Here is a 10,302-nt window from a genome sequence, read left to right on the forward strand (position 1 = left end):
ATCCTCAATCCTCAATCCTCAACCTTCAATCCTCAATACTCAAACTTCAATCCTCAATCCTCAATACTCAATCCTCAATTCTCAATCCTCAATCGTCAGTCTTCAATCCTCAATACTCAATCTTCAATCCTCAATACTCAATCCTCAATCCTCAATCTTCAACACTCAATACTCAATCTTCAATCCTCAATCCTCAATACTCAATCCTCAATCCTCAATCCTCAATCTTCAATCCTCAATACTCAATATTCAATCCTCAATTCTCAATCCTCAATCCTCAATACACAATACTCAATCTTCAATCCTCAATCCTCAATCCTCAATTCTCAATCCTCAATCCTCAGTCCTCAGTCCTCAAACCTCAATCCTCAACCGTCAGCCCTCATCGTCAATCCTCAGTCCTCTATCCTCAATACTCAACCTTCAATCCTCAATACACAATACTCAATCTTCAATCCTCAATCCTCAATCCTCAATACTCAGTCTTCAGTCCTCAATCCTGAATCCTAAATCCTCAATCTTCAATCCTCAAAACTCAACCTTCAATCCTCAATCCTCAATTCTCAATCCTTAATCCTCAATCTTCATTCCTCAATCCTCAATTCTCAATCCTGAATCCTCATCCTTCAATCCTCAATACCCAATCCTCAATGTTCAATCCTCAATCCTCAATCGTCAATTCTCAATCCTCAATCCGCGATCCTCAGACCTCAAACATCAATACTCAACCCTCAGTCCTTGTCCTCAATCCACAACCCTCATTCCCCAATCCTCAATCTTCAATCATCAATATACAATCTTCAGTCCTCAATACTCAATACTCAATCCTCAATCCTCAATCCTCAATGTTCAATCCGCGATACCCAGTCCTCAATGTTCAATCCTCAATACTCAATCCTCAATCCTCAATCCTCAATCCTCAATCCTCAATCCTCAGTCCCCAAACCTCAATCCTCAATCTTCAATCCTCAATACTCAATCTTCAATCCTCAGTCCTCAATACTCAATCCTCAATCCTCAATCCTCAATCGTCAGTCTTCAATCATCAATACTCAATCCTCAATCCTCAATCCTCAATCCTCAATCCTCATTCTTCAATCCTCAATACTCAATCCTCAATCTTCAATCCTCAATCCTCAATCCTCAATTCTCAATCCTCAATCCTCAGTCCTCAGTCCTCAACCCTCAACCCTCAACCGTCAGCCCTCATCCTCAATCCTCAATCCTCAATCTTCAATCCTCAATCCTCAATCCTCAAACCTCAATTCTGAATCCTCAATCCTGAATCCTCAATCTTCAATCCTAAATCCCCAATCCTCAGTCTTCAATCCTCAATCCCCAATCCTCAATCCTCAATCCTCAATCTTCAATCCTCGATACTCAATCCTCAATCCTCAGTCCCAAATCCTCAATCTTCAATCCTCAATCCTCAACCATCAATCTTCAATCCTCAATAATCAATATTCAATCCTCAATCCTCAATCCTCAATCCTCAATCCTCAGTCTTCAATCCTCAATCCTCAATCCTCAATTCTCAATCCTCAATCCACAATCCTGAGACCTCAAACATCAATACTCAACCCGCAGTCCTCGTCCTCAATCCACAACCCTCAATCCTCAATCCTCAATCTTCAACACTCAATACTCAATCTTCAATCCTCAATCCTCAATACTCAATCCTCAATCCTCAATCCTCAATCTTCAATCCTCAATACTCAATATTCAATCCTCAATTCTCAATCCTCAATCTTCAATACACAATACTCAATCTTCAATCCTCAATCCTCAATCCTCAATTCTCAATCCTCAATCCTCAGTCCTCAGTCCTCAAACCTCAATCCTCAACCGTCAGCCCTCATCGTCAATCCTCAGTCCTCAATCCTCAATACTCAACCTTCAATCCTCAATACACAATACTCAATCTTCAATCCTCAATCCTCAATCCTCAATACTCAGTCTTCAATCCTCAATACTCAATCTTCTATCCTCAATCCTCAATCTTCAATCGTCAATCTCCAATCCTGAATACTCAATCTTCAATCCTCAATCCTCAATACTCAATCCTCAATCCTCATTCTTCAATCCTCAATACCCAATCATCAATCTTCAATCCTCAATCCTCAATCCTGAATTCTCAATCCTCAATCCTCAGTCCTCAGTCCTCAAACCTCAATCCTCAACCCTCAGCCCTCATCCTCAAGCCTCAATCCTCAATCCTCAATCCTCAACCTTCAATCCTCAATCCTCAATCCTGAATCCTCAATCCTCAATCTTCAATCCTCAAAACTCAACCTTCAATCCTCAATCCTCAGTCCTCAAACGTCAATTCTGAATCCTCAATCCTGAATCCTCAATCTTCAATCCTCAATCCCCAATCCTCAATCTTCAATCCTCAATCCTCAGTCCCAAATCCTCAATCTTCAATCGTCAATCCTCAATCCTCAACCGTCAATCTTCAATCCTCAATCCTCAATACTCAATCCCCAATCCTCATTCTTCAATCCTCAATACGCAATCCTCAATCCTCAATCCTCAATCCTCGATCCTGAATTCTCTGTCCTCAATCCTCAGTCCTCAGTCCTCAAACCTTAATCCTCAACCCTCAGCCCTCATCCTCAATCCTCAATCCTCAATCCTCAATCCTCAACCTTCAATCCTCAATACTCAAACTTCAATCCTCAATCCTCAATACTCAATCCTCAATTCTCAATCCTCAATCGTCAGTCTTCAATCCTCAATACTCAATCTTCAATCCTCAATACTCAATCCTCAATCCTCAATACTCAATCTTCAATCCTCAATAACCAATCCTCAATCTTCAATCCTCAATCCTCAATCCTCAATTCTCGATCCTCAATCCTCAATCCTCAATCGTCAATTTTCAATCCTCAATCCTCAGTCCTCAGTCCTCAATACACAATCTTCAATCCTCAATCCTCAACCCTCAATCCTCAATCCTCATTCTTCAATCCTCAATACTCAATCCTCAATCTTCAATCCTCGATCCTCAATCCTCAATTCTCAATCCTCAATCCTCAGTCCTCAGTCCTCAACCCTCAACCCTCAACCGTCAGCCCTCATCCTCAATCCTCAATCCCCAATCTTCAATCCTCAATCCTCAATCCTCAAACCTCAATTCTGAATCCTCAATCCTGAATACTCAATCTTCAATCCTAAATCCCCAATCCTCAGTCTTCAATCCTCAATCCCCAATCCTCAATCCTCAATCCTCAATCTTCAATCCTCGATACTCAATCCTCAATCCTCAGTCCCAAATCCTCAATCTTCAATCCTCAATCCTCAACCATCATTCTTCAATCCTCAATAATCAATATTCAATCCTCAATCCTCAATCCTCAATCCTCAATCCTCAATCCTCAATCCTCATACTTCATTCCTCAATACCCAATCCTCAATCTTCAATCCTCAATCCTCAATCCTCAATTCTCAATCCTCAATCCACAATCCTCAGACCTCAAACATCAATACTCAACCCTCAGTCCTCGTCCTCAATCCACAACCCTCAATCCTCAATCCTCAACCTTCAACACTCAATACTCAATCTTCAATCCTCAATCCTCAGTACTCAATCCTCAATCCTCAATCCTCAATCTTCAATCCTCAATACTCAATATTCAATCCTCAATTCTCAATCCTCAATCCTCAATACACAATACTCAATCTTCAATCCTCAATCCTCAATCCTCAATTCTCAATCCTCAATCCTCAGTCCTCAGTCCTCAAACCTCAATCCTCAACCGTCAGCCCTCATCGTCAATCCTCAGTCCTCAATCCTCAATACTCAACCTTCAATCCTCAATACACAATACTCAATCTTCAATCCTCAATCCTCAATCCTCAATACTCAGTCTTCAATCCTCAATCCTGAATCCTCAATTCTCAATCCTGAATCCTCAATCCTCATACTTCAAGCATCAATACTCAACCCTCAGTGCTCGTCCTCAATCCACAACCCTCAATCATCAATCTTCAATCATCAATCTTCAATCTTTAACCCTCAATCCTCAATCCTCAATCCTCAATCCTCAATCTTCAATACTCATTACTCAATATTCAATCCTCAATCCTCAATCCTCAATCCTCAATCCTCAATCCTCAATCCTCAATGCCCAATCCTCAATCTTCAATCCTCAATACTCAATCTGCAATCCTCAATCCTCAATCCTCAATCCTCAATCCTCATTCTTCAATCCTCAATACCGAATCCTCAATCTTCAATCCTCAATCCTCAATTCTCAATCGTGAATCCTCAATCCTCATACTTCAAACATCAATACTCAATCCTCAGTCCACGTCCTCAATCCACAACCCTCAATCCTCAATCCTCAACCTTCATTCATCAATATTCAATCTTCAATCCTCAATCCTCAATCCTCAATCCTCACCCCTCAATCCTCAATGTTCAATACTCAATACCCAATCCTCAATCTTCAATCCTCAATCCTCGATCCCCAATCCTCAATCGTCAGTCTTCAATACTCAATACTCAATCTTCAATCCTCAATCCTCAATCCTCAATCCTCAATCCTCAATCTTCAATCCTCAATACCCAATCTTCAATCTTCAATCATTAGTCCTCAATCCTCAATTCTCAATCCTCAATCCTCAGTCCTCAGTCCTCAAACCCCAATCCTCAACCCTCAGCCCTCATCCTCAATCCTCAATCCTCAATCTTCAATCCTCAATCCTCAATCCTCAATACTCAATATTCAGCCCTCAACACTCAGTCCCCAATCCTTAATCTTCAATCCTCAATCCTCAATCCTCAATCCTCAATCCTCAACCTTCAATCCTCAAAACTCAACCTTCAATCCTCAATCCTCAATTCTCAATCCTTAATCCTCAATCTTCATTCCTCAATCCTCAATCCTCAATCCTGAATCCTCATCCTTCAATCCTCAATGCCCAATCCGCAATCTTCAATCCTCGATCCTCAATCGTCAATTCTCAATCCTCAATCCGCGATCCTCAGACCTCAAACATCAATACTCAACCCTCAGTCCTCGTCCTCAATCCACAACCCTCATTCCCCAATCCTCAATCTTCAATCATCAATATACAATCTTCAGTCCTCAATCCTCAATACTCAATCCTCAATCCTCAATCCTCAATGTTCAATCCGCGATACCCAGTCCTCAATGTTCAATCCTCAATACTCAATCCTCAATCCTCAATCCTCAATCCTCAATCCTCAATCCTCAGTCCCCAAACCTCAATCCTCAATCTTCAATCCTCAATACTCAATCCTCAATCCTCAATCATCAATCCTCAATTCTCAATCCTCAATCCTCAATCGTCAATCTTCAATCCTCAATCCTCAATCCTCAATCCTCAGTCCCCAAACCTCAATCCTCAATCTTCAACCCTCAATACTCAATCTTCAATCCTCAATCCTCAATACTCAATCCTCAATCCTCAATCCTCAATCCTCAATCCTCAATCTTCAATCCTCAATACTCAATATTCAATCCTCAGTTCTCAATCCTCAATCCTCAATACACAATACTCAATCTTCAATCCTCAATCCTCAATCCTCAATTCTCAATCCTCTATCCTCAGTCCTCAGTCCTCAAACCTCAATCCTCAACCGTCAGCCCTCATCGTCGATCCTCAGTCCTCAATCCTCAATACTCAACCTTCAATCCGCAATACACAATACTCAATCTTCAATCCTCAATCCTCAATCCTCAATCCTCAATCTTCAATCCTCATTACTCAATATTCAATCCTCAATCCTCAATCCTCAATCCTCAATCCTCAATCCTCAATGCTCAATCATCAATCTTCAATCCTCAATACTCAATCAGCAATCCTCAATCCTCAATCCTCAATCCTCAATCCTCATTCTTCAATCCTCAATACCGAATCCTCAATCTTCAATCCTCAATCCTCAATTCTCAATCGTGAATCCTCGATCCTCATACTTCAAACATCAATACTCAATCCTCAGTCCACGTCCTCAATCCACAACCCTCAATCCTCAATCGTCAATCTTCATTCATCAATATTCATTCTTCAATCCTCAATCCTCAATCCTCAATCCTCACCCCTCAATCCTCAATGTTCAATCCTCAATACCCAATCCTCAATCTTCAATCCTCAATCCTCGATCCCCAATCCTCAATCGTCAGTCTTCAATCCTCAATACTCAATCTTCAATCCTCAATCCTCAATCCTCAATCCTCAATCCTCATTCTTCAATCCTCAATACCCAATCTTCAATCTTCAATCATTAGTCCTCAATCCTCAATTCTCAATCCTCAATCCTCAGTCCTCAGTCCTCAAACCTCAATCCTCAACCCTCAGCCCTCATCCTCAATCCTCAATCCTCAGTCTTCAATCCTCAATCCTCAATCCTCAATCCTCAATACTCAATATTCAGCCCTCAACACTCAGTCCCCAATGCTTAATCTTCAATCCTCAATACTCAATCCTCAATCCTCAATCCTCAATCTTCAATCCTCAAAACTCAACCTTCAATCCTCAATACTCAATTCTCAATCCTTAATCCTCAATCTTCATTCCTCAATCCTCAATCCTCAATCCTGAATCCTCATCCTTCAATCCTCAATACCCAATCCTCAATCTTCAATCCTCAATCCTGAATCGTCAATTCTCAATCCTCAATCCGCGATCCTCAGACCTCAAACATCAATACTCAACCCTCAGTCCTCGTCCTCAATCCACAACCCTCATTCCCCAATCCTCAATCTTCAATCATCAATATACAATCTTCAGTCCTCAATACTCAATACTCAATCCTCAATCCTCAATCCTCAATGTTCAATCCGCGATACCCAGTCCTCAATGTTCAATCCTCAATACTCAATCCTCAATCCTCAATCCTCAATCCTCAATCCTCAATCCTCAGTCCCCAAACCTCAATCCTCAATCTTCAATCCTCAATACTCAATCTTCAATCCTCAGTCCTCAATACTCAATCCTCAATCCTCAATCCTCAATCGTCAGTCTTCAATCATCAATACTCAATCTTCAATCCTCAATCCTCAATCCTCAATCCTCATTCTTCAATCCTCAATACCCAATCCTCAATCTTCAATCCTCAATCCTCAATCCTCAATTCTCAATCCTCAATCCTCAGTCCTCAGTCCTCAAACCTCAATCCTCAACCCTCAGCCCTCATCCTCAATCCTCAATCCTCAATCTTCAATCCTCAATCCTCAATCCTCAATACTCAACCTTCAATCCTCAATCCTCAGTCCTCAAACCTCAATTCTGAATCCTCAATACTGAATCCTCAATCCTCAATCCTAAATCGCCAATCCTCAATCTTCAATCCTCAATCCCCAATCCTCAATCCTCAATCCTCAATCTTCAATCATCGATCCTCAATCCTCAATCCTCAGTCCCAAATCCTCAATCTTCAATCCTCAATCTTCAACCATCAATCTTCAATCCTCAATACTCAATCTTCAATCCTCAATCCTCAATCCTCAATCCTCAATCCTCAATCCTCATTCTTCAATCCTCAATACCCAATCCTCAGTCTTCAATCCTCAATCCTCAATCCTCAATTCTCAATCCTCAATCCACAATCCTCAGACCTCAAACATCAATACTCAACCCTCAGTCCTCGTCCTCAATCCACAATCCTCAATCCTCAATCCTCAACCTTCAATCCTCAATACTCAAACTTCAATCCTCAATCCTCAATAATCAATCCTCAATTCTCAATCCTCAATCGTCAGTCTTCAATCCTCAATACTCAATCTTCAATCCTCAATACTCAATCTTCTATCCTCAATCCTCAATCTTCAATCGTCAATCTCCAATCCTGAATACTCAATCTTCAATCCTCAATCCTCAATACTCAATCCTCAATCCTCATTCTTCAATCCTCAATACCCAATCATCAATCTTCAATCCTCAATCCTCAATCCTGAATTCTCAATCCTCAATCCTCAGTCCTCAGTCCTCAAACCTCAATCCTCAACCCTCAGCCCTCATCCTCAATCCTCAATCCTCAATCCTCAATCCTCAACCTTCAATCCTCAATCCTCAATCCTGAATCCTCAATCCTCAATCTTCAATCCTCAAAACTCAACCTTCAATCCTCAATATTCAGTCCTCAAACGTCAATTCTGAATCCTCAATCCTGAATCCTCAATCTTCAATCCTCAATCCCCAATCCTCAATCTTCAATCCTCAATCCTCAGTCCCAAATCCTCAATCTTCAATCCTCAATCCTCAATCCTCAACCGTCAATCTTCAATCCTCAATCCTCAGTACTCAATCCTCAATCCTCATTCTTCAATCCTCAATACCCAATCCTCAATCCTCAATCCTCAATCCTCGATCCTGAATTCTCTGTCCTCAATCCTCAGTCCTCAGTCCTCAAACCTCAATCCTCAACCCTCAGCCCTCATCCTCAATCCTCAATCCTCAATCCTCAATCCTCAACCTTCAATCCTCAATACTCAAACTTCAATCCTCAATCCTCAATACTCAATCCTCAATTCTCAATCCTCAATCGTCAGTCTTCAATCCTCAATACTCAATCTTCAATCCTCAATACTCAATCCTCAATCCTCAATACTCAATCTTCAATCCTCAATAACCAATCCTCAATCTTCAATCCTCAATCCTCAATCCTCAATTCTCGATCCTCAATCCTCAATCCTCAATCGTCAATTTTCAATCCTCAATCCTCAGTCCTCAGTCCTCAATACACAATCTTCAATCCTCAATCCTCAACCCTCAATCCTCAATCCTCATTCTTCAATCCTCAATACTCAATCCTCAATCTTCAATCCTCGATCCTCAATCCTCAATTCTCAATCCTCAATCCTCAGTCCTCAGTCCTCAACCCTCAACCCTCAACCGTCAGCCCTCATCCTCAATCCTCAATCCCCAATCTTCAATCCTCAATCCTCAATCCTCAAACCTCAATTCTGAATCCTCAATCCTGAATCCTCAATCTTCAATCCTAAATCCCCAATCCTCAGTCTTCAATCCTCAATCCCCAATCCTCAATCCTCAATCCTCAATCTTCAATCCTCGATACTCAATCCTCAATCCTCAGTCCCAAATCCTCAATCTTCAATCCTCAATCCTCAACCATCATTCTTCAATCCTCAATAATCAATATTCAATCCTCAATCCTCAATCCTCAATCCTCAATCCTCAATCCTCAATCCTCATACTTCATTCCTCAATACCCAATCCTCAATCTTCAATCCTCAATCCTCAATCCTCAATTCTCAATCCTCAATCCACAATCCTCAGACCTCAAACATCAATACTCAACCCTCAGTCCTCGTCCTCAATCCACAACCCTCAATCCTCAATCCTCAACCTTCAACACTCAATACTCAATCTTCAATCCTCAATCCTCAGTACTCAATCCTCAATCCTCAATCCTCAATCTTCAATCCTCAATACTCAATATTCAATCCTCATTTCTCAATCCTCAATCCTCAATACACAATACTCAATCTTCAATCCTCAATCCTCAATCCTCAATTCTCAATCCTCAATCCTCAGTCCTCAGTCCTCAAACCTCAATCCTCAACCGTCAGCCCTCATCGTCAATCCTCAGTCCTCAATCCTCAATACTCAACCTTCAATCCTCAATACACAATACTCAATCTTCAATCCTCAATCCTCAATCCTCAATACTCAGTCTTCAATCCTCAATACTCAATCTTCTATCCTCAATCCTCAATCTTCAATCGTCAATCTCCAATCCTGAATACTCAATCTTCAATCCTCAATCCTCAATACTCAATCCTCAATCCTCATTCTTCAATCCTCAATACCCAATCATCAATCTTCAATCCTCAATCCTCAATCCTGAATTCTCAATCCTCAATCCTCAGTCCTCAGTCCTCAAACCTCAATCCTCAACCCTCAGCCCTCATCCTCAATACTCAATCCTCAATCCTCAATCCTCAACCTTCAATCCTCAATCCTCAATCCTGAATCCTCAATCCTCAATCTTCAATCCTCAAAACTCAACCTTCAATCCTCAATCCTCAGTCCTCAAACGTCAATTCTGAATCCTCAATCCTGAATCCTCAATCTTCAATCCTCAATCCCCAATCCTCAATCTTCAATCCTCAATCCTCAGTCCCAAATCCTCAATCTTCAATCGTCAATCCTCAATCCTCAACCGTCAATCTTCAATCCTCAATCCTCAATACTCAATCCCCAATCCTCATTCTTCAATCCTCAATACGCAATCCTCAATCCTCAATCCTCAATCCTCGATCCTGAATTCTCTGTCCTCAATCCTCAGTCCTCAGTCCTCAAACCTCAATC

Source organism: Calliopsis andreniformis, unplaced genomic scaffold (assembly GCF_051401765.1).
Source record: "Calliopsis andreniformis isolate RMS-2024a unplaced genomic scaffold, iyCalAndr_principal scaffold0240, whole genome shotgun sequence".
Lineage (NCBI taxonomy): Eukaryota > Metazoa > Arthropoda > Insecta > Hymenoptera > Andrenidae > Calliopsis > Calliopsis andreniformis.